Source organism: Manis javanica, chromosome 4 (assembly GCF_040802235.1).
Source record: "Manis javanica isolate MJ-LG chromosome 4, MJ_LKY, whole genome shotgun sequence".
NCBI lineage: Eukaryota > Metazoa > Chordata > Mammalia > Pholidota > Manidae > Manis > Manis javanica.
The window spans coordinates 42,038,726-42,065,000 of record NC_133159.1 but is presented as its reverse complement, the minus strand read 5'-3'; the positions used below and the strand labels follow the sequence as shown (position 1 = coordinate 42,065,000).

The 26,275-nt window shown below is 42.4% G+C and overlaps 1 long non-coding RNA gene across 1 annotated transcript in view; it reads left to right on the top strand.

Moving 5' to 3' along the window:
- Positions 1-25,890, top strand: part of LOC140848891 (uncharacterized) — a 59,157-nt gene extending 33,267 nt beyond the window's left edge. Inside the window, exons 2-3 of the long non-coding RNA XR_012130164.1 lie at positions 17,684-17,949; positions 21,405-25,890. This is a non-coding gene — a long non-coding RNA (uncharacterized lncRNA). The remainder of the gene's footprint in view (positions 1-17,683; positions 17,950-21,404) is intronic.
- The last annotated feature ends 385 nt before the right edge of the window (positions 25,891-26,275 follow it).

Below are 26,275 nucleotides of genomic sequence, written 5' to 3'. Positions count from 1 at the left end.
ACCCCTGTTCTATGCCAGGTTCTACTGTAGGTGCCTCTTAATAGAGTAATTAACAAGACAGCATGGTCCCTATGTAGGCGGAGATAGGTAATAAATCATTCATGAATAGCTCTAACATTACAGTTGTGGTAGGTACCACTTGCTAGCTTGGGTGGGGGTAGGACAAGGATGTTTTCCTAGAGGAAGGAAGGTCTTAGCTGAACTCTGAAGAATAAGTAGAAATTAACCAGGTTGAGGCAAGAAAACAAGTGCAAAGGTCCTGAGGGAGAGAGAAATATGATGCATAGAGAAACAAAGGCAAGTTTGGCTGAAGTAGAGAGAGCAAAGAGTGAAATGGGAATGTAGAAAGGCAGTCAGGGGTGAGGTCACACAGAACTGGGTAGGCCACAGTAAAGATTATGCTCTTTAAGCCAAGAAATGAAGAGTGTTTGTTTGTTTAAATCAGGGAGAAACCATGAGTCCTGTGTTGTTCATTTGGCTGTTCTGTAGAGAACAGATAATAAGGGGCAAGAGCAGATATACTCCAGATGCTGGAGTAGAGGAAGCTCTGGGGTTTTGAGGCCCACAGGCAGTTGCTAACCTAGCAGTCAGGAAAGGCTTCCTGGAGGTGGTAACGCTAGAGTCATACCTTCAAAGACGAATGGGAATTCTCCAGTTTGGGAGAGGGCAAAGATGTCAGCCTGGGAGAGCAATGTCTGTGAAGGCACAGAACCTGAGAGAAGTGCTTGGCTGTTGGGTTGAGAAGGGGTGTGTTATAGCCGAGGTTGGTGGGGTCACTGGGGCCAGGTGGAGAAGGGTCTTGAATGCTAAGCCACTCTTCAGTCTCTAAGCTGGGCACAAGATCACAGTTAATAAGATTCAAACCCAGGCCTTCAGATTTAGAACACAGGATCTTTCTGCATTACCATGGTGGCCTCTCTCTTCAGGAGCAGACAACATTGTCAAGGGGGACGGAAAATGGGAAGGAGAGCTCCAGACAAGGGCCAAGACAGATATGAAGTGTTCCTGCCATTCCTCTTCCTTCCACCTTCTCTTTGGGAGCCTGTAGCCTGTGATGGGTCCTGTGGCATTAAATGGGCCTCTCTGCTCTGCTCCTGTGAAGATGTTGATCTCCATTCCTGCCATCTGTCCCTGTCACTCAGAGTTTCCTTGTCTGTCCCAATAACCAAGAGTTCTCAAATTCTTCTCCACAGGACTCGAGTGTTGCAAGCTTGCCCAACCTATTTCCTGTTAGAATCCAAGTAGCTAGGTACTTCTATTAAGCAGGACAGAAAGTTAGCTGTGAAACATTTCTCACTTGTAAGTTTCTCTACTGGGCCCTATCCTCCTCCCCTGTTCATGCCCCAGAACCCAGCTCAGAAATTGTCCCTCTTCTGCTACTACACTTATTGGCTCCCTCCTCCCTGATGCCTTTGTACCTAGCACACTTTACTGTTAGTGGATTGATGATAATATTTGTGGTTGTCTGTTTCCATGGCTATCTTCCCCACCAGACTGTAAGCTCCTTGGGGGCAGGCAGGAGTGTATCTGAATCATCTTTGTGTCCCCAGGCACACACTACCTACTCAGTAACTATTCATTTTTCTTAAACCTTCTGGTAATTTTTATCACTTGTCTATGTTAGAATCTGATAGGAGATGCTGTCGATTTTAGCCATCAGTGTCATTTTATTTTCAGTCCACTATAAATTTCTGTAAGTTTCTGAAAGAGGACAGTTATTTCCAGGTGGTCTATCTACACAAATGGGAGGGAAACACACACAATTCTTACCTGAGCACCTGGAAGGGTAGATGACTCACTCCTGGATTTCCCTATTCCTCTTTTCCATAATAAGCTCAAAGAATATTTTTATTAAAGTATCATTGATATACAATCTTATGAAGGTTTCACATGACCAAGAATGTGGTTTCAGCATTCACCCATATTATCAAGTCCTCACCCCCCTGTGCAGTTACTGTCTATCAGTGTAGTAAGATGCTACAGAGTCATTACTTGTCTTCTCCATGCCATACTGCCTTGCCAGAGACCTACCTATATTGTGATTGCCAAATGCCCCTTAATTCCCTTCTCCCTCCCCACCCACCCTTCCCAATGCCTTCCCTTTGGTAACTGCTAGTCCCTTCTTGGAGTCTGTGAGTCTGCTGCTGTTTTGTTCCTTCAGTTTCGCTTTGTTTTTACACTCCACAAATAAGTGAAATCATTTGGTCCTTGTCTTTCTCCACCTGGCTTATTTCACTGAGCATAATACCCTCTAGCTCCATCCATGTTGTTGCAAACGGTAGGATTTGTTCTTATGGCTGAATAATATTCCATTGTGTCTATGTACCACGTCTTTTTTTATCCATTCATCAATTGATGGATATTTAGGTTGCTTCCATATCTTGGCTATTGTAAACAATGCTGCGATAAACATAGGGGTGCATATTTCTTTTTGAATCAGGCATCTTGTTTTCTTTGGGTAAATTCCTAGGAGTGGAATTACCGGGTCAAATGGTATTTCTAATTTTAGTTTTTTGAACCAATATACATTCCCACCAACAGTGTAGGATAGTTTCCCCTTCTCCACATCCTCTCCAGCATTTGTTGTTTCTTGTCTTTTGGATGGTGGCCATGCTAACTGGTATGAGGTGATATCTCATTGTGGTTTTAATTTGCATTTCCCTGATGATTAGTGATGTGGAGCATCTTTTCATATGCCTGTTGGCCATCCGAATTTCTTCTTTAAGAAGTGTCTATTCACATCCTTCGCCCATTTTTTAATTGGGTTGTTTTTTGTGTGTCAAAGAAGATTTTTATGGGTATTTAGAATACTTATAATGTTTTCCTCATTCAATAAATTGTTAAGCACCTACTATAAGACACTATATCAAAGGTTAGGAATACAGTAGTTAATAAGACAGACAAAAATTCTTGAATTTACCTTCTAGTGGGGGGGAAAGGATAATAACTACAATTTATAATATGAAACATGTAGTACCTTACATGGTGATAAGCAGGGGAGAGGGATAGACAATGTAGTGGTGGGGTAGGAAAGGACTGCAATTTTAATTTGCTGATCAGGAAGCCTGACTGAGAAAGTGGCATATGAGCAAAGACCAAAAGAAAGATAGAAAACAATGGGGAAAACTAAAAGAGCAACATTCCAGGTAAGGGAAACAGTAAGTACAAAGGCCCTGAGGCAGAAGCATATACAATGTTTGGAGAACAGCAAAGAGGTTACTGTGGATGAAGTGGAGTGACCCAGGGGAAGAGTAGCATGGGATGACATGAGAGAGGTAATGGAATGGGGCACAGATACCACTGGGTCTGACAAGCCGTTGTGAAGACATTGGCTTGAAATCTAAAATGGGAAGCCAATGAAGAGTTTTGAGTAGGGGAACAGCATTTATAATTTATATTTTAGCAGAATCACACTAACTACAGTATTGAGGTAAGGAGACCAGTCTGTAGCCTATTGCAGTAATCCATGTGAGGGAACATTGTAGGCTTAGGCCAAAGTGATGACAATGGAGGTCATGTACAAAGGCCCTGAGGCAGAAGCATATACAATGTTTGGAGAACAGCAAAGAGGTTACTGTGGATGAAGTGGAGTGACCCAGGGGAAGAGTAGCATGGGATGACATGATGGGAAGTAGTCAGATTCTGAATATATTTTGCAAGTAGAGGCAAAAGGATTTCTTGGTAGGTTGGATGTAGTGTATGAGAGAAAGAGAAAAATCATGGATGGCTAAGTTTTTTGGCCCGAGCAACTGGAGGAGCAAAGTTGCCATTAATTGAAATAGATACCTACAGGGGTAACAGGTTTGGGATGGAAAATCAAGAGCTCAGTTTTGGACATGTTAGGTCTGAATTGCCTGTTAGCAGTGGTATTATAATAAATGTTTAGCAACTTGCTGTCAAGGGAGAAAAGGTGTGTGTAGGTGTGTGTGTGTGTGTGTGTGTATACCCATATAAATTCATTACAAAATTTACTGTTATAAATGATGCATAACACAATTCACATATAAGAAAATGTACACATTATACTCATGATAATTCCATATAGCCAATTTGTTCTTGCGGAGTGCTTTAATTGATTTTTGCAAAACATGTATCTATAGCAAACTAATGGTTGCAGTTGCTGAACAAGTATTCCAAGATGAATGTTGGTTGATATTTTCATTTACGTTAATAATATGAAAGTAAAATATTGAAGACATGTTGGAACTTCACTAGTCAATGACGCAAGTTTCTTTGTTGAATCAGATAGTAGCTTTCCAATACTGGAAGAATATTTCCTCAAGTTTTAAATATTGTTCATAATAGCTTTAGACATAGTACATTCTAAATTTAATTTGCATTATTAATATTTTTTCATCACTTTTTAAATATAGACAGTCAACAAAACAATAGATCAGACTCTGGTAGCATTTGCCAGTTTCTGTGATGTAAAACTCACCATGGATGGTTTTGGAGGTACTGGCATGATGTCACTGAACACAGAGTTAGGAAGAGATGAAAGAGTAGCATACCATTATGCAGTATTTCCACAGTACAGATAGAATAGATGTAAATAACCTTAAGAGCATAGAAAATAATAAAATATAGTGAAATATTATAAAATGACAAGTTTTGAATATTACCTTTGTTTTTTACTTAATTTTAAGTTTATATAATTCAATTTTAATAATGCCTATGTTTAGTAAGAGCCTGGAAAATTTTCTGAAAATGTGACAATTGGTTCTCAGAGCTGGCTCCAGACATCACTCCTATCTCTATTTAGGTTCGATATGTGAGTCTGGACTTCAATGAAAGATGTCAGAAGTACAAATTTGGGAGTAGACAGCATACTTCAGGTTGGGCAGGGACATTGGACAAGCATCATGGTTACTTTTTCCTGCCTGTGATGAAAAATGCCGAGATATAAATTGTATAATTAGAACAGGAGGGACTCCATCTTAAGGCTAAGATTCCATTTTAAAAACCAGGGAGTTAGGAGGTAAGATTTCTAACATACTTTATAGTAATCAGCCAATAACCTACCCTATTTTAAGGCAGGGCAAGTAGTCCTAAATGATATGTCCCCACTGCTTGAGGGTAAACACCATCTTGGAGAAGAACAGGATCAAGAAATTCCTTGTGTAAGTTTACCTTACAGAATATCTAGAATCTAGAGGACAGACTATGGATGGTGACATAATGTCTCTAACTGGAGATAGATATCACGAGACCATGAGTCAAGCCTATGCACCCCCCATCCTAGCCCTTTGCCCCGTTCCTAAAAGCTTTAAAAGACAGAATTCTAAGCCCACAAGTGTGCCTTCCCTCTGAGGTTGCCTGCACTTCCCTACTTTGAGTGTGCACTTTGCTTTAAACAAAGACTTCTCACTGCTCAACTTACTGCATTTTGTCTCTGTGCTCTTCCAGTGGTAAGCGTCTTTGTTACTTCTCTATTTCATTCAATTTTCTAGATTTAAGCTAAGTCTTCACTTCCTCTATTCTATTTCAGTCTAGTAGAGTGGCTTTAGGAGTTGGCAAGGGATCTGCCCTATGCCAAGCAGGACTTAAATGAGCTTCCCTTTCCTCCCTCTGCTCTTCCTTGCTCTCTGATGCCTGCAAACCTGCTGCCGTTTGCTGTTACTCTCACTTTAATGAATTCCTTCCTTACTTACACTTGTCTGACCTGTTTGAGAATTCTTTCTCATTCAGAGTCAAGAACCCTCCCCCATCCAGGCTGAGGTCTCACCCAGTGCACAGGGAGAGACCTCCCAAGATGTAGCTGCTAAACAACATACTGAATACTTAAACACATGATACTGGATGATGATTGAGAGTTGGTGTAGATAGGTGGGAGAACCAAGGACACTCCTTGGGACTCCAACATTCACCATCAAGGAAATGAAGACATCAGGGAAATGAAACAGAACCAAAAGAGGAGACTGAAAAAGAGTAGCCAGAAGAATAACAAGAACCAAAGGGTTCAGTGTCATGGAGACTAAGTGACAGATTTGTCCCAAGAAGGAGAAGGTGGTTAACTGGTCAAATGCTGTGGATAAATCCAGTAAGAATAGGAGTGAGAACTGAAAACCAGATTTAGCAATTTGTCCTTCACTAATAAAAAGAATTAAACTAAGAAATACAATATTTTCAGGTGTCTTTGCTGTTAGTCATGCTGTTCCCTCTACCTGGGGTTTTTTTTTTTCCTTCCTTATCCTTATAGCAAGCTCCCATCCTGCTTCCAGGCTTTATCAGTCAATAGGAAACAGATGACCCACCCAGATGAGGATAATTAGACCATGTTTTATATACAAAGGGATTAATTTCAAACATGTGGGTGGAGTGTAGAGGAAGACAAGGAAGAGTTCAAGAAAGTATCTGAGCTGTTAATGCCTCTTGACCTGAACTGGTGGTAGAGAGGGAGGAGAGATTACAAAAAGTGGAAGGGAAAGTTCTGCTCATTAGGCCTTCCTGAAAGGGTAGTCACCTTCCGAGGAGATTCACAAACAGCCCAAGGCAAACTTGTAAGGAAGTAGCCAGGGAATTATATTACCCAGCCCTCCCTCTCCTCCCTCTCGCCAATCTCCTGCAAGGGTGTTGGCCCATCTTCAAGTAGAAGCCAGGGAGCAAAGGAGCCCATTGACTAAGTCTATACAGGTTCAATGTATTGGGCACAGTAGGTAGACTGTGGATCTCAAGGGCTAAGGTATTCAGCACATAAACCCTACTCAAAACAACTTTCTGAGGCTTTTCTCAATACCCTCAGGTAGTTAGGTGCAGCTGTTCTATGCTTCCCTTTAACGTAGCACTTATGCTTTATTGTAGTGATCCTCAATCTTGGCTGTACCTTAGCATCCCTTGGGAAGCTTTACAAAATACTGATGTCCAGGTCCCATCCTAGATCAGCTGAATAAGAAAATCTGGGAACAGGGCCTCAAAATTAGTGCTTTTAATTGCCTCCAGGTGATTCTAAGGAGCAGCCAGGATTGAGAATCAGTACTGTACTGTCATTGTCTACCTACGTATTCAGGCTGTGAGAGCTCAGAGTGCAGGACCATCTGATTAAACCTCTGTCTTTAACATGCAGCATGGGACCTGATACTGGGCAAATGCTCAGGACATGAAAGTCTACATTAATGAGTATGATGACTTAACATTTTGTGTAACTAGTAGGATTTATATTGCCTACAGCATTGTTCTTCATACTGCAACTTGCAACCCATTAGTAGGTCATAGGATCAATTTAGAGACTCAGGTCAGCATGAAAAAAAAAATTGAACAGAAAATATCAGAGTAGGTCCCATATAGTAAGGATTAGTGTAGTATTGTGAAACAGAAATGTGTGATCCAAATTGCAACATAACCTGTGTATCTACTGTGAGTTGCACTAAAAATGCTTGAAATCCACTGACCTAGGACAAATAATATAAATCACTATGCTTCTGTTTCATTATCTTTAAAATGAGGATAATAATAGTATCTCCTAGAACCCTCCTACACTGTTGGTGGGAATGTAAATTAGTTCAGCCATTGTGGAAAGCAATATGGAGGTTCCTCAAAAAGCTAAAAATAGAAATACTATTTGACCCAGTAAGTCCACTCCTAGGAATTTACCCGAAGAAAACAAGATGCCTGATTCAAAAAGACATATGCACCCCTATGTTTATCACAGCAGTATTTATAATAGCCAAGATATGGAAGCGACCTAAGTGTCCCAACAATAGATGAATGGACAAAGAAGATGCGGTACATATACACAATGGAATATTATTCAGCCATAAGAAGAAAACAAATCCTACCATTTGCAACAACATGGATGGAGCTAGAGGGTATTATGCTCAGTGAAATAAGCCAGGCAGAGAAAGACAAGTACCAAATGATTTCATTCCTTTGTGGAGTATAACAACAAAGCAAAACCGAAGGTACAAAATAGGAGCAGACTCACATACTCCAAGAAGGGACTGGCAGTTACCAATGGAAAGGGCTTGGGGAGGGTGAGTTGGGAGGGAGAAGGGGATTAAAGGGCAGTATAATTAGTGCTCACAATATAGGTAGGTGTGGATAAAGTGAAGGTTCCTGTGGCCAGGATTCTCACCTGGCCCTGGTCGGCTAACTCACTACATACACATATGTTGGCAATATATTGCTATTGACTCTATATAAAGAACTCTGCCCCATGCTCTGGGTGACACATTGGTATGGCTGCATGGCTGCAGGAGAGCAGAGACTGGAGTGGTGGCAGTGCCAAGAACAGAGACTGAGACAGCTGCAGGGGTAGAGAGGCCCAGAGGTAGAGACCGGCTTGCTGCATGCAGACTCGCTCTGAGTGGACGGGACTCTAGTGACTGACCTGCCACCATAGGAATAAAGGTGGATATAAACCCTTTCACCCCAAGAATGTTCCATTGTTATTTTTCAGTCTCAATGAATACATAGTGAACTTTCCCAGGGCTGAAACCCATTGGCAAGACAGTAGATCATGGGGAAGGCAGTATAGCATGGAGAAGACAAGTAATGACTTTATAGCTTCTTACTATGCTGATGGATGGTGGTTGCAATGGGGTGTGGGAGGGAACTTGATAATATGGGTGAATGTTGTAACCACAATGTTGTTCATGTGAAAACTTCATAAGATTGCATATCAATGATACTTTAGTAAAAAAAAAATAATAGTACCTCCTACCTCATGGGATTGTAATGAATATTAAATGAATACATGTAAAGTATCTAGTACAGAATAATCAATAGTATCTATTGTTCAACAATGGAGACAGTTTTTATTAATTTTTTAAATTTTTATTTATTATTTTTATTATTTCATTTTGGTATCATTAATATACAGTTACATGAGCAACATTGTGGTTACTAGATTCCCCCTATTATCAAGTCCCCACCACATACCCCATGACAATCATTGTCCATCAGCATAATAAGATGCTATAGAATCACTACTTGTCTTCTCTGTGCTATACTGCCTTCCCCGTGCCCCTCCCCACATTATGTGTGCTAATCGTAATGCCCTTTTTTCCCCTTATCCCTCCCTTCCCACCCATCCTCCCCAGTCCCTTTCCCCTTTGGTAACTGTTAGTCCATTCTTGGGTTCTGTGAGTCTGCTGCTGTTTTGTTCCTTCAGTTTTTGCTTTGTTGTTATACTCCACAGATGAATGAAATCATTTGATACTTGCCTTTCTCCACCTGGCTTATTTCACTGAGCATAATACCCTCTAGCTCCATCCATGTTGTTGCAAACGGTAGAATTTGTTTTCTTCTTATGGCTGAATAATATTCCATTGTGTGTATGTACCACATCTTCTTTATCCATTCATCTACTGATGGACACTTAGGTTGCTTCCATTTCTTGGCTATTGTAAATAGTGCTGTGATAAACATAGAGGTGCATATGTCTTTTTCAAACTGGGCTGCTACATTCTTAGGGTAAATTCCTAGGATCAAATGGTATTCTATTTTTAGTTTTTTGAGGAACCTCCATACTGCTTTCCACAATGGTTGAACTAATTTACATTCCCACCAGCAGTGTAGGAGGGTTCCCCCTTCTCCACATACTCACCAACATTTGTTGTTGTTTGCCTTTTGGATGGTGGCCATCCTAACTGGTGTGAGGTGATATCTCATTGGGATTTTAATTTGCATTTCTCTGATGATTAGCAGTGTGGAGCATCTTTTCATGTGCCTGTTGGTCATCTGAATTTCTTCTTTGGAGAAGTGTCTGTTCAGATCCTCTGCCCCCCCCTCCTTTTTTTTTTTTTTTTCTGTTGGTTCTCCACAGCTTTTTTTTTTTTTTGATGTCATTAATCTACAATTACATGAGGAACATTATGTTTACTAGACACCCCCTTCACCAAGTCCCCCCCACATACCCCATTAGTCACTGTCCATCAGCATAGTAAGATGCTGTAGAATCACTACTTGTCTTCTCTGTGTTGTACAGCCCTCCCCGTGCTCCCCTCCACATTATACATGCTAATCGTAAGGCCCCATTTCTTCTTACCCCCCTTCTCCCTCCCTTCCCACCCATTCTCCCCAGTCTTTTTCCCTTTGGGTAACTGTTAGTCCTTTCTTGGGTTCTGTGATTATGCTGCTGTTTTGTTCCTTCAGTTTTTCTTTTGTTCTTATATTCCACATATGAGTGAAATCATTTGGTACTTGTCTTTCTCCACCTGCTTCTGCCCATTTTTAAATTGGATTATTTGTTTTTTGTTTGCTTTGTTCAGATCCTCTGCCCATTTGTTAATTGGATTATTTGTTGAGGTGTGTGAGCTCTTTGTATATTTTGGATGTCAAGCCCTTATTGGATATGTCATTTATGAATACATTCTCCCATACTGTAGGATGCCAGGAAGATAGTTTTTAAAAGCTGAATATAAAATTATACTTATCTTGTGATTACTGCTGTGTAATATTAGGCCCACAGATAGATAAGGGCTTTTCATCTTACTACATCAGATCAGTTCCTGGCAAGCACTATGGCAATAAATAACCATTTACAAATAGGAAGCTGTGGACTCAGCCTCTTTCCGTTTCTTGATGCCAGGAATGTTGTAGGGCCTGACTGGGGTTGTGGAGGTGCTGTTTTAGATTCTATCTGAAGCTATGTCTATTAATATCTCTACCACATTTGACCAGTGCATACAGGCTATCTCTACATCTGCTCTTGGAAAATTAACACAGTTCTGTCTAGAGGCCCCAGGAGGAGGAACTCAGCAGGGCTTAGTTATTTCAGTGTCCAAAGCACTTATCCCTGTGGCAATAATTGTGGGCTACATAGAATTAATCTACTGATAACTATTGAGTGACCCTGATCAAGTCACATACTCTGGATGGGAGTTTCCTGTGAATAAAATAAAGGAAACTGCATGGTAGATTGGAGGTAGAAGGCACCTCTGATTTTACAAGGGGGGAAGCTAAGACTCAGTTAGGGGAAGGCAGTTGCCCAAGTTCACACAAGTTAGCAGAGAAGCAGGTGTTATAGTGAAGTCTCTCCACCCCATGGTAGAGCACTTTCTATGGCATTGTATTGTCAATCCAGTTCTATAATCCTAGGGAGCAGTTAGAGACAACAAACTGAGATACATTTAGATGTATCTGGATGTGTAGCCTAGATGTGTAGCCCAGTTCTGCCACTTTCTCTGGGGTTTTATGCAAGTTAATTAACCCCAGTTGTACCTCTGTTTCCTCATTTGTAAATAGGAATAGTAGTACCTACTCACTGTATGGCTGGCAGATGAAATAAATTCAAACACTTAAAATACTTCAAGCAATGCCTGTCATGACAGGAACATTTTGCTATTATTGTTATTCCCAGGCCTTTGACCTTTTGCATCCCATATAACCCCCCAGCCTCATTTCCTACCTCTCCCTTCTTGTTTTTGATGCCAGAAAGGCTCTACCTCCTCAACCCTATCTGGTAGACTCCTACTTCAGTCAAAATCCCTTCCTTCAGGAAACCTTGCTTCAGTCCTCTTGCCACAGATGTGGTGGCGTTGATGGGAAGTCCTTTCTCGGTTCTGGTCAGACCCCTGTGTATTTGTTCTGCTGTGTTGTAAATTTCTCTTCAAGTGTCTGTTTGCCTACCATATACTGCCTGGTATACGGTAGGTATTCAATAAACATTCTTTTTCAAAAACTTTATTGATGAACAAAATACATATAACAAAATGAATATATCATAGCACACAGATTGATAAATTTTTGCAAACTGAACACACTGATGCGGGGTTCTTGTTCACGGAGCAGAAGAATGAACTTTGCAAACACTCAAGGTCGGAGAGTGAGGCAGAGGCTTTTATTTAGAGAGAAAGCAAGAGGACAAGAGAGTCCCGGGGTGGTGTGTCTAGGGGTTTTATAGGCAGTTGGGAGACAAAGGGCTAGGGGTGCATACCTGCTAAGTGGTCCCAAAATGTTTATCTTTGAAGAGACATTAAATTTCAAATTAGTCTTCCTGGTTATTTACAAGAATTTTACTGCTCTGATTTCCTCCCAGGATAGCTTCCTGGTCTGGGAGCATGTCACTCAAGGCTGCCTGCATTGCTCCCAAGGTGGGCTGAGTTATTGTCTGTTTGAAACTTACTTTGTAACTAATTGGGTTTTAAGATGCAATCTTATTTTCAAGATGGAATCCTACCTGTTTTTACGAGTTGTTTTGGGCTCCTCTGCTACATTGCCCAAATTGCAAATCATTTGCTGGAGGAAGAAAAGCAGCACCTGGGTAAAGTCAGAAAAATAAGCTAGGCCTCCCAGCAGGCCAAAGTAAATCTCACATTGGATTATCTTGCTTTGTTTTTTCTGGAGGCCCTCACCCTACTCTGTCTAAGCCCATGGCCCCTGTCTCAGCACCATATAACTTGTACCCGGATCTAGAAATAGAACATTTCCAGGACTCCAGAAGCCCTCCAAATGCCCTCTTCTGGCCACTACCTCCCAAGACACCAATCCTGACTTCTGACAACATAGATTACTTCTGCTTTTTTTCATACTTTATCTAAATGGAATAATATAGAATGTACTTTTTCTATGTCACTTATTTCACTCATTATATGTTTCATTCATCAATATCCATATTTTGTGTGGATAGTGAATAGTTATAGATTGTTCATTTTCAGGCTGTATGTATATTATTAAAGTGTGCAAATATGCTGTAACTCGTTTATACATTCTACTACTAATGAACACTCAATAAATATTTCTTGAATGAATGAAGAAATCTGTCCATTCTGCCACATTATGATTTTCTTGGGGAAGAAGACAGGGTTTTATTCATCTCTAAATCCCAAGACCTAGCTCAGGGCCTGGCAGTTGGTGGGAGCCCAGTAAGTATTTGAGGAATGAACTGATGCACAATTCCCCTGAGACTTTGTAATTAAACTGGTCATTTCCCCATCCTTGGAGGGGCCCCAGCTTCAGATCCCCAGGCATGCAGGTGAGTTGCTAGGCAACAGCATGAGGTTGGCTCTGGGGTCACAGTGGAGAGCGCTGTGGAGGCTGAGGCTGAGGTAATTGGAAACATTTCTATTCAGCAGGCTCTGAACTGCTTCTGGTTTCTCCCCCACAGCCCATCCCCCACACAACTGCAGGAGGGATCTTTCTAAAACAGGCGTCAGACCAGGGCACTCCCCTATCCTAAAACCTCTGGACTCTCAGTTGAGGAAAGGAAGGTTCAGAGATTTGAAATAACTTGCCCAATGCCTGTGCAATAAGTAAAGTGCAGAGGTAACCCAGGCTTGTCTGATTCCAATATTTTGGTTCTGGACAAGTTGAATTTGGAATGCCCTTGGTCATCAGGTGGAGGGATCCCGGAGTTTGTGGGTCGCATTGCCCCCCAATTATCAAAGGCTCCCATGAAGTAGATGTTTCAGCCACAAAAACACATACCAGAAGGCTAGGAAACCAGTTCCTGGAAGAGAGAATAACCTTGAAGTTTCCCTCTAGCATGGTGTCTGGGGTTCCAATTGGTGGCTTTGATCCAGAGAGCAGAAACATCAGGACGCCAGAGCCTCTCTGTCTGACCTTACTGATCCCAGAAAGCACACCAGAGAGCTAAGCACTTGACTCTGACTGGAACAGAAAAGGGCTGTCAGGAAAGGATTCTAGGACAAAGGGACATTTTGAACAATGAGTAGATGACCAGGTAGAGAGACAAGGGGAATGTGATAGAGGGAGTTAAAATGGCTGGATGTATGAGTTTAGGAGAGATTTAGTAATCTGGGTGAAGCCTACTTTTCTAGGTGAAATTACACTTCTTTTCAGCATTCATTCAATTATTCATTCCACAAATATTTCTTGACTGAGCCATATACCCTGTGCTTCAACCACACTGAACTTCTTACTGCTCCTCACATAATAAACAAAAGCTCTATCCGTCTCCAAGCATTGCACATGTACACAGTTCTGTGGGAAACCATGGCCGTAAAGTCGTGTCTAGATGTGGGATGGAGAAAGGACATGTAAAGGAAGGCTTCCAGGAGGAAGTGTTAATCGAAACAGATGCCAGAAACATGTGGTGTTAGCCAGATCAAAAAGGGGGAACAGGGAACTGGTGTAGGCAGAGGAACATGTGTGAAGGCTCAGAGGCAAGACAGCGTGGTGTATCTGGACAACTGGAAGAAGGTTCTCATGGCAAATTCCTACACATTTTTCAAGTTTACACTCAAAGATGTCCCCTTTCCTTGTGAGGCCATTCCAAATTATGCCAGGGCGACTTGCATTCTCTCCTGTTCCCTGAAGCCTTCCGATATCTTTTCTTAGAGGGTTCATTACACCGTATTGTCATTTATCTGAATTAGAAATTTTTGTGTATATTTGTTCTAAAGACCTTAAATTTCTTAAAGGGTGGGAACTATGTCTGATTCTGCTTTGTGAGAGCAACTAGTAAATAATGGCACTTAATAAATGTAACTGAATGACTGAATGAATCAACAAACTGTTTACACGTCTTTCTTTTCCACTGAATCATGAGTTGCTCAAGGGCAGGGATCCCACTAATTCATCTCTAAGAACTCTCTTGGCTTTTTAGTGTAGTGGAGAGTGCATGGCTTTCAGAGACCGCAGATAAAGGGCAAATGTCAGTTGAATCATGTGCTAGCTATGTGACTTGAACCTTTCTTGTGGGGCAATAGTTCCACCCTCACAGGGTTTCAGTGAAAGCTGAATGAAAAAAATGCATACAAAGTACCTCGCACAGTACTTGGCACATAATAAATGCTGGTTGAATTAATGGACAGGTAGGTAGGAGGTATAGCAATCGCTGAAGAAAAGATACAGAAGAAAACCAAGGAAGAGATGATTCCTTTCCATTTCCAGATGAAAGAAGATATTTCCCCCTATTCACTGGGAGAAGACTGAAGCACTGTCTCTCCCACTTAGGGACCCACTAACTCGGTGTTGTGTGCTCAGTCCCCCTTAGACCTTACTTCCCCATCCTTTTCTTCACTTTTCTTGTACCATCTGTGAGTACCAGTCCTTCTCCTCCGCAGACTGAAAGTCTTTGGAGAACAAGAATCCGGGAGGATGAATACCATGGCTCCTCAGTGTCTACCACAATACCCAGCACGTGGGGAGTGGTTTGCATTAATCACATGTGAAGTAGAAATATCAAGAACAATAAACCTGAAAAATACATTCAGGGTGATTACAGACTCTAATTTAACTCAAAGTCATCCCATTAAAAAAAATTCTTTCTGGGTAAGCAATTTTCTATTTGGGACCAGTGACTTGGTTTATTGAAAGACTGCAAAGTGCTGTTAATCTTTTCCAAAGAAGGTTCAGAAAGCCTTTTTTGTGGCAGGTACTCAGTCTTTTCTTTCTATTATGTCAGTTTCTTTAAACAAAAAAAGATTTTAAAAATATTTTTTAATTGATTCTCTTGTAAATACTCAAAGAAAGAATGTCAGTCCTATGGCTGGGCTGTGACTGACTCCAAGAATAAGTGGAGGTCTCTTAATTGTAAAGACATAAAACATCAGAGCCTACCCCCCTACACATTTAGTGTAATTGGCAATCATTTCCCCCTCCCGCACTCCCTGGTTGAGGGACAGCTCACGTTCTATTAGAAGAAAACCAGATCACTAACCTGGGAACCTGAGTCTTGGAAAGAGTTTATTTTACCAGAGCATGCTTCCAGAGGGAGCGGAAAGCCGGAAGCCTGCATTTTCTCTCTGCTTCAGTCCACCTGGTACCTGGACTTATCACCATGCTTGGGATTGGCCTCGGCTTTCCCCACCTCCCTCTTGGGACACTTTGTGGCCTTCGAAATACTTGGGCAGATGTTTCCTGTGGAAAATATTCCACAGGGCTGCCCTCTGTTTATGTGGGTTTCTGGTAGAAGTATCAAAGGTTTGAAGCTGGGCCCCAAATCAAGATACTAGGAAGTATATTGTGCTTGTAAGGGATGTATTGTAACATTAGAAAACTCCTGAGTAATTTCTTTGCACTGCCAACAATTAAATCTCTACTTTTCTTCATCAGGCAAACTTTGAAATTTGTTAGAGGCCTGCCCCTGCCCCTCATTAACTGTATTGTTTTCAACAGGTTGCTATTTCTGAAACACAATTTCTTTTTCTGAAAATATATATTTTTTTGGAAATAACCATTTCTACCTCCAAGGGATGTTATGAGGTCGAGAGAATAGATATCTGAAAATCCAGGCACATAGTAATCACTAATAAGTTATAATTATTATTCATGTTATACCATAGAACCAAAGGCTCAGTTCTGCCCAGTTTTTGAGCCAATCCTGGCCAATGTAGGGGCAGGCTGCCTCACCTCTAGTAACAGATGGGACCAAGAATTAGAACTGCTTTTAGATAGGTCACAAGTGAACCCTGGTTCACTTTATACAACCAGTCTTCACCTGAAATTCTCCCACTTAATATACCTGTCCCATGGTGGTCAGCCTGTGTAAATCCTGCTAATCCTAACCTGGGTAGGGTGTGGGGATGGATCCTGCTCTTTATTTTAACCGCTGGCTGGCATATAGCTGTGAACAGAATGATAACCCAGAACCACAGTGTTCTGCCCATCAGACTCTTACTAATGTCCTTTGCTGCCTACACTCTGGCTGCCATATCCACCCGCTAAATTGGAGCTTCTTTCCACTCTATCTAGACCACAGCTGAGCTCATCACACTCTGAACATTGTTCATTGGCCCAAGAAAACCTTCAGCCTTTTCCTCACTAGGTCTCTACTTCTTCTCTCTTCCCCAGCCAAAAAACAGGAGATTCACATTTATTAGATGTTAAGTAGTTTTACATACCGTTGTTAATTTAATCAAACAACTACATGATATAGGTATTATTTTTCATTTTCATTCTAAAGATCTGAAAACTAAGGCTCAGAAAGGTTGAGTAATTAGCTCAGAATCACATAAAACTATGGGGTGAGGTTTTGAACTTGGATTTCTGCTGCCAAAATCCAGGTCTCCATTAGAGCCTAGAGACTCATTCTGAAACCCTCCATCTTGGGGCCCACATAAATAAATACTTTCACTGACGTTAGGGATTCCTCTTGGGTTCCCTTCCTACCTGCTGCTTTGCACCTTCTAGAGCATTCTATCCTAGGGTTCTGCTTGGTTTCACATCTTGACCCTTCCTTCTTTTCTTGCTCCATTTGAATACAGTAGTCTTGTTCCAATGTCTGCTTTGTGACCAACCAGGAAATAGTCGATCTGTCATTAAATGCAGTCAGGGTATGTATAGTTTGCTAGGATTTCCATAACCAAATTCCACAGACTGAATGGCTTAAACAACAGAAATATATTTCTTCACAGTTGTGGAGGTTAGAAGTCTGAGACCAAGGTGCCTGTAGGTCTGGTTTCTCCTGAGGCCTCTCTTCGGCTTATAGGTGGCTGCCTTCTTGCTATGTCCTCATGGGGTCATTCCTCTGTGCGTGCATCCCTGGGGTCTCCCTGTTTGTCCAAATTTCTTCTTCTTGTAAGGACACCAGCCAGACTGGATTAGGGCCTATCCTTAATGGCCTCATTTTAATTTTATCACCTCTTTACAGTCCTGTCTCCAAATACAGTCATATTCTGAGGTACTGAGGGTTAGGGTTTCAACATATGAATTTTGATGGAGTGAGGAGAGGTACTTCAACCCATAACAGGGTTCTAAGTAGTAAGCAACAGAAACTGACTTTTACTGATTTCAGCATAAAAAGTAAAATTATTAAAAGGGCATCTATCATATTTCACAGAATAAAAGGGAAGTCTTGGAAAACAGGCAGGAATGAGAGAAGTGAAGCAATAAGTAACCAGCCCACAACTCAAATCATACCACCAAACCAGTCCAGTGATGACACTGCTGCCATGACCAGTGACACTGCCCTTTCTGGGTCCTGCATGCTGTTTCCATGGCCCCTGGAAAGTTGCCATGCCTGCTGCTGTTCCCTCTTTGCCACCAGGATGGATTCTCTATGGCCCCTGCTCTTCTGTGTTATCAGCTCCTGATTCAAAGTCTGGGGTGAGTATATATGATTGGAGGACACATGCCCTTGCTTACCTGCAAAGGAGGCTGGGGAAAAAAGCCATATTGTATTTTTTGCTTCTGTGTTAGGCTCTTGTAGGCACCATTGGCCAGGTACTTTAGCCTCCTAATCTGAGGACAGAGACTAGACACAAGTTTCCACAATACAGAGACATATCCCATATGTATGGAATATATTCATTCCTTCATTAATATTCCCAATCCCTTTTGGAAGTTTCTAGAACTGCCTAGCCATATGCTAGGCAGAGGTAGTAGATGAAAAAGAGACACCATTGTTTGTGCTCTTAAGGAGCTTATAGTTTAGTTGTGGAGGCAAAAAAGGTTCGCCAAAAGGCTAAGGATATGTTCCTGGGGAAGGTCAGCTGGTCACTCAGGCTCATGCCTATAGGCTGGCATTACCATGTGTAAGGAAAATGGAAGGTCCTATGGCCAGGATCCTCATCTGACCCTAATCTACTTGATGATGTAATTGGCCTACTGTGTAGGCTACTGCTTGCACACCTGTTGGCAATGAGCCATTATTGTCAGTGTTATTGTATAAAGAGTTCTGCCCATTGCTCTACCCAGAGGCAGAGATGGAAATGGATTGTGGACTTTCCAGAGGCAGGCATGATTCTAGCACCTGAGCTGCCACCATGAGAATAAAGCTTGGTATAAACCATTTTACCCACAACATTCTGTTGTTGTTACTTGGTCTTGACGAATCCAGAGTGAACTCGCCTGGGGGCAACCCCCTCAGGTGAGGCATTTGATGTAGTCGGCAGGATTTCTTGCTGACCAAAAAACAGAATGAGTTGCCCTCATGGGAGGGGTACTTCAGCTGACTGCCCCTGTGGTAACCCCCAGTGGACATATGGTCTGAGGTGTCTTGCCTCCTAGAGGAGTGGGCCCCTCCCCAGGACTGGGGTAAGGTGGGGGTGATGCCTGAGGCAGTAGAGGGGGCCCTCTGCAAAATAGGGAGGTCTGTGGACAAACAGAGTGCCCGCGTGGCAGCAGGATCCATGGGCTGGCTATTCCTCACAGTGTTAAGGGCCATAAAAGAGAAGAATGGGCTCCTATGAGAAGCATAAGAAGAGGTAAAGGTTATGAAGGAGGAAAAAAATTGATGACTAAGAAGGTATCACTGCAAGGTGCTATGGAGACGGTAAAGGATGTAATGGTAGCACAAGAAGAGGCAGCCCAAGAACGCAGGCTGTGAGGTATTGGGGCAGAAGTAAAAGATTTTTAAAAGAATGAAATGGTATTGCTGTGAGTCACTATGGAATAGGTAAAGGCCACGAAGTAGAAGAACATATCCCTCTGAGAAGCATGAGAAGAGGCAATGTGAAAATGCAAACTGCAAGGTACTGTGGAGGAGGCAAAAGAATCTTGATGAATGAGATGGTGCCGCTGCAAGGTACTGTGGGAAAGGCAAAGGCCAGGAAGAAGAAGGATGTACTCCTGCAAGAAGCATGAGAAGAGGCAGCATAAGAATGCCAGCTGTGAGGTAATGTGGAGAAGGTAAAGAATGTAGCAGAGGAGGTGCTCTGAGGAATGAGAAAGTTGCTGTCAGCCCAGGAAATGGGGGAGAAGCTGGAGGAGAACAATGAAGTAGAGATGGTGTGGGAGGCACCAACATCTCCTCTATTGAAATCCCACCTGGTTGTAGTCAAGAAAATTAAGGTGCAGCAACTGCAGGTTCCTCTGGGAGAGGTGCAGCCTCCACAATGTTCCACCCCTATACGCAGGCAGGTGGATTTAGGTCCCCGGATTTGGCAGAAACCCTCAGAGTCCATATTAGCCTGGCTTCTGGCTTTCAACCTTTGGGATGTAGGGGTGAATGGGATCATTCTGTCTGTCTGGGTCAGAGATGGGAAAGCTGGCTTCCCTGACAACTCACCTGGCCTTGCAGAAGTGACTTCAGAATGCACACCAGATCACAGGAAATCATTCACTTCTCTAGTGGGTATGAATCAGAACTTTGCTCTGTATGGCCCAATCGGGTGACTTACTATCTTCCCCCACTAGATGGCAGATGTATGCCAAGCTCTAACAGGTGTTGCAGGAGTTGGGCATAGAAATGCCATTTATAACCCAGTAAATTATGGCCGGGATGAGGAGCTGTTTATGGCAGAGATGAGGGATATGGTGCTGCAAACAGTTTCTGGTTCCCTCTCTGGGCCCTTAGTGGCTTTTCTTGCTGAAGCAATGCAAGCATGAAAGGGAGTGTGGTCTGCTACTGAGAGGAAGGGCTTAAAGGGCCCTGTGAAGGTCATGAGGACCCAGATGTGGGTTAATAATGCAGGAGCAGACAGAGAGAAATTGGGGAAGTCAAATAGAATCTTACTGGCACTGTGGCAACAACTGAAGCTCGAGCAGTGATTTTGGCCACTAAGGACCAAGAAGTGGAGGCCAGAGACAGAGCCACAAGTCCAGCCTGTGTGTCTGCAAGACTTCCTGTTGGAGAATAAGCTGACCTCACCTGGACCCACACAGGAAGATGATTGGGCAATATGGTCTTATTAAGGGGAGGGTCGAGGCCCCTGCCTTGGGGGACCAGAGGCCACATGTTGAAATATCAAGTCATTGGTTTCCAGTGAATGTGCAATGTGTCCTGGCTCTGGTTAGACACAGGAGCTGAATGCTCACTAATTTATGGTAACCCTGTATTGTTTTCTGGGACCCTGACTATTATAGATGGATATGGAGGTAAGGCTATCAGAGTGAAACAAGCCCGAATCCTGTTAGGTATAGGGTGTCTACCCCCAGAGGAGTATACTGTGTATCTCTCTCCCATCCCTGAATATATTTTTGGGGATAGATATCCTGCAGGGAATATGGTTGCAGACCACTGCAGGTGAGTTCAAACTGAGGATATGTGTGGTGCAGACAGTTCTGAGGGGACATGCTGAGCATCTGCCCATAGCTTTGCCTGTGCCTTGGTGGGTGACTAATATTAAGCAATACAAATTGCCTGGAGGGCATTAAAAAACTGGAGAAACTCCAGTAACTGGAGAAGGTGGGTATTATGAAGCCCACCCATAGCCCTTTTAATTCCCTGGTGTGGCCAGTAAAAAATCTGGACAGCTCCTGGCATATGATCTTGGATTACAAAGAACTGAATAAAGTCATACCTGCTCTGCATGCTGCCATCTCCTCTATTGCAGGCCTTATGGACACCCTGAGTTATGAACTAGGGGACATATCATTATGTTGTAGATGTTGCTAATGCCTTCTTTTCCATTGACATAGCACAGAAAAGTCAGGAACAGTTTAACTTCACATGGGAAGGATGGCAAAGGGCTTTCACTGTCCTTCCACAGGGATACCTCCACAATCCCACCATCTCTCATGGACTTGTAGCCCAAGACTTGGTAGCACCTGAGAAACTGCCAACAGTGTGCCTGTACCATTATATTGATGATGCATGCTTACTTCTGATTTTCTTACAGACCTAGAAGGTGAAGAACCTAGACTGCTGCAACATCTCCAGGAGAAAGGATGGGCTGTGAACAGCACCAAGGTTCAGGGACCTGGTTTGTCAGTCAAATTCTTGGGGGTTGTCTGGTTAGGTTAGATTAAAGTGATCCCAGAAGCAGTCATAGGTAAAGCCCAGGCCTTTCCTACCCCTACAACTGTGGCATTATTACATTATTTTGGGATCTATTAAGCTACTTGGGAGTGTTTATCCCACACTTGGCACAAATTCTGGAGTCCTTATACTGTTTGGTACAAAAGGGTGTCAGGTGGGACTGGGTTGAGACATATGCATTTGTTTTCACTGCTGCAAAATGGGCAGTCAAGGCCATGCAGGCCCTGAGTGTGACAAATCCATCAAGACCATGTGAGCTGGATGTCCACGTGACTGAAAATGGTTATGGCTGGAGTCTCTGGCAGTAGCTTGAATGAACTCGCCAACCTATTGAATTCTGGTCACAACTCTGGAAAGGAGCAAGGGTATGTACACCTTAAATGAGAAACAGTCGGTTGCCGTGTACCACGTGGTGCTGGCTATGGAGCCCATCACCAGAACAGCCCTGATAAAAGTAATGACCACCTATCCCATTGTGGGGTGGGTATGAGACTGGACCCAAAAGCTGCGGAGTGGCATGGCACAGATGTCTACACTGGCCATGTAAGGCATATATCTACAGCACTATAGCACCCTCTCTACTAGCCCCTTGAGTAAAGAAATCCAATGCCTACTGGGGCCGGTGACATTGATCAGTGAAAAGCAGGAAGAACCTGCTTTAGAGCATTAGTAGCAGAGAGCCTTTTTCAGGAGGGAAGATGCATGGTGTACAAAGGGCTCCAGCCATGGGCTGCCCCCAAAATGGAGGACTGTAGCTAAGACTGAGACAAATAGGTGGAAGAGTGTGAGGGAAAGAGCATTCAATGAGCAGTGTTGCAGGCATTATGGCTTGTGATCACCCAGGAGCCCTCCCCACTAGTTGTCTGCACTGACAGCTGGGCCAACTATTGATGCTTGACTCTGTGGCTACCAACATGGTATCATGCCAACTGGATGGTTGGTCACCAACCCCTTTGGGGGCAAGAGTTGTGGCAAGACTTATGGTCCTGTGGTCAGACTAAAACAATTATAGTGTGTCATGTGACAGGCCATTTGCTGCTGGCATCCCCAGAAAACAATGAAGCAGATTAATTGGCCTAGGTACACTGGCTAGAAGGAAAGCCTGCCTTGATGTGGCCTAATGGTTACATCAGTGTTTGTTGCATGCAGGGCAGAAGACAATGTGGACTCTAGCCTGCTGGTGGGGCCTGCCTTTAACCTGATTGCTTTTCCTGCATGTTGCACAGATCAGTGAATGACCAAAAGAGGCCTAGAGTGTGTCTTTGCAGCCTATGGCCAACTGCAGGTAATCAAAATTGATGAAGGAACCCACTTTACTGGACAACCACTGCAAGAATGGGTGCAGCACTAAGGGATAAAGTAGAAGTTTCATGTATCATATAATCCTACTGGGCCAGGCATGATAGAGAGATACAATGGTTTGTTCAAATCTGGCCTGAAGTCAGACACCAATAGTCTATGGGGATGGTCATTCCACTTATGAACAGTGCTATGGTGTGTTGAATGAGAAGCCCTGGAAGGGGGCATTGAGCCCCACAGACATGCTAACACACATTTCTGCCTTCCCTATGCAACTGCAAGTTACCCTATAAACTTATTGGGAAGTTTTGTTTTATCTTTATTGCCAGTGCATGCACCTCCAGTAGCACTATACACAGACCCCTCTGTAACCCCTATAGAGAGAAGGGTAAAGGTATGGTGTACTAGATATGGACAGGACCCCCTTCCTGCCATGGTCCTATCACAGGACCAACTCTAGCATGCATCCTACCTGATGGACAAGATTTGCCTATGTTGGTGTCATTAAAACATGTTATCATCCTTAAAGGTTTATCTCCTCCTAACATCTTTGTGGACTGGGCACACACCCCAGCAAAAATTGCTACTTGCTGGGTGTACATGCAGCTCTGTGTCAGTTCTGCTACTGGCCTCCTGTGGAAAGTGTGAATTGTGAACTGGGACTGTTTTGAATACAGCTGCGATGACCACTTAATGGCAAGTAATCTCCTCAGGCTTGAGGACTACTATTATTACTTTAATTTTTGTTATTACAAGGCTCCAGCTTTTTTGCACAGGGACTATCACAGAAGACCAAGGACAAGTAAATTGTGAGGTGAGAATCCTGGAGGGGTGCTGTCTTGTTAATGGGTTTCAGCACCCAGCAAGTTCACTATGGATTCATTGTGACCAAAGAAAATTATAGTGAAAGGTTCTTGGGGTGAAAGGATTATATCCAGCTTTTTTTCCATGGTGGCAGGTCAATCACTAAAATCTTCACTCAGAGCAAGTCTGCATGCAGCAAGCCGGTCTCTGCCTCTGGGCCTCTTTGCCTGCACAGCCATTCTCTGGGCCCCTCTGTTCTGCACAGCCGTCCTCTGGGCCTCTCTGCCTGCACAGTCATCTGGCACAGCTGTCCTCTAGGCCTCTGTCCTCGGCACTGGTACCACTCCAGCCTCTGCTCTGCTCTCCTGCAACCTTGCAGCCGTGCCACCATGTTGCCCAGAGCACTGGGTGGAGCTCTTTGTATAGAGTCAATAGCAATGTATTGCCCACATGTGTGCAGTGAGCTAGTCAACCAGGGCTAGGTGAGAATCCTGGCCACAAGAACTTTCATTTTATCCACAGGTGTAGTGTAGGGAAAATGAAAGTTCCTATGGCCAGGATCCTCACCTGACCCTAATCTACTTGATGATGTAATTGGCCTACTGTGTAGGTCAATGCTTACACACCATTATTGTCAGTGTTACTATATAAAGAGCTCCATCCATTGCTCTACCCAGAGGAAGAGATGGAGGTGGGTTGCAGACTTTCCAGAAGCAGATGTGATTCCAGCACTTGACCTGCCACTGTGAGAATAAAGCTTTGTATAAACCCCTTTACTCCCAATGTTCTGTTGTTATTCAGTTTCACCAAATCCAGAGTGAACTTGCCCAGGGGCAATGCCCCTCAGGTGAGACAACCATAGTCTAGCATCCTGACACTCAGAACCCTGATTTTGTGATACATAAAAAGTGGAAGCATTATTCAGAATATATATACACCTTCAAACTCATATTAACAAAGCTCACTGTGGCTGATGCATAAACCAGAAACCCACTTATTAATCTAAAAAAAGTATTATTTGCAAACCAATTTAATTTGGTAAGCGATCTAGAACATTCACATCAGAAGACCAGTGCATTTTCTCTCTCCCTCTGCATGTCACATGGGGAACCAAATATTAGAGGGTAGCCTGGTAGTCCTGGAATGCAAATGGTCCAAGTCAATCAAAAGAGACCTCTGTCAGTGAACTTAGACATTCTACCCACCTTGGTGTGTTTCTCAGCCCTGATTGCACATTAGAATCACCTAGGGAGAATATTCAAATGCCCATGCATGGGGCCCACTCCCTTGAGATTCTGATTCAACTGGTCTGTGGTAACGCCCAAATAGGAATCTTTTTTAAAAATAAGATTTAACATGCAGCCAAGGGCTGCTCCTCGGTTTTGTCAAGTAAATCACAATGTTTATATTGCTTAGTTATGACTTTTAAACCTAGGAAAATGCCTGGGGAAATACTTCTGTGACTCCCTTTTTATGGTTGCATGGTTAACCATCCTGTCTTTCTATTCACACAGATGTTCTCCAAACAGAATATATTACAACTGATGTGGTTTCCATTTATTACCTTGAAGTCAGTTTCCAGGCCTGCAGTTTTAAGACTACTCCCATATCATCTTGATTGGAATTTTGAGTGTTCCCAAACTTCTCAGACACAGTTTTACATATGTCCTCTCAGTTCCTACAAATGACTAATTTCTTTTATGGAGACTATATTTTATTTCAGGGGCAACCTTGTTTCCAGGATTTTAAGGGTGTCTCTTATTTATTATCAAGTATCCAGAGAATAATCCAAAATTGTGGAAATCCAAAGAGAAAGTTCAATTACAATGAGTCAACTCATATATATGGACATAACAGTGGTTCAATGGGAATAATCTGAGAGGTCTGAGAACACATCTCAATTTTTACCTGACTGGGTAAAATGGTTTTATCACACTAAGCCTCATCTGTAAGTTGGGCATTATTATGCCTAGCTTTTATAATTGATGAATAATAGAGATACTGTATGAAAACTCCTTGGCATAGTATAGGCACTCAATGAAAGTAATATTAATATTGGTATTTTTGAGAAAATATGTTTCCCAATAGTTAGGGAACATATCCTCAGAACCAAACTTCCTTTCTTTAGTTTTTTTATAATAATAAGTTTATCGTGTTTTAAAAACTACAATACATGCTTATAAAAAATTCCAGTAGTACAGAAAACACATGAGGAAGAAAGTAACAGATCACCCTTAATTCTAGCACTCAAAATAAACATCTTTAATATATGGTGAAAATCATTCTGGACATCTCTGTATTTATTTATTTAGCATAATCAATACATAGAAATAATTTCATACTGAGCAAGATATTTCAAATAAAATATTTACTGAGAAAGTTTTATTGAAGTCAATTTAATAAATAAAACATAACTAAAGAGATTGATAAAGGATGAAGTTATTTAAAAGATGATGAAAATAATTGGAGTTGTCATTTTTAAAATATCACACATTCTAATGTTAGGCAATATTGGCTATTGTCTATCATGGTGGTATAATACTGTTATACCTCTCCCATCTCTTCCCTCCTGCCTTTAATTTTTGTTGCTCATTATTTTTACTTTGCTAAGATTCATAATGTTTACAT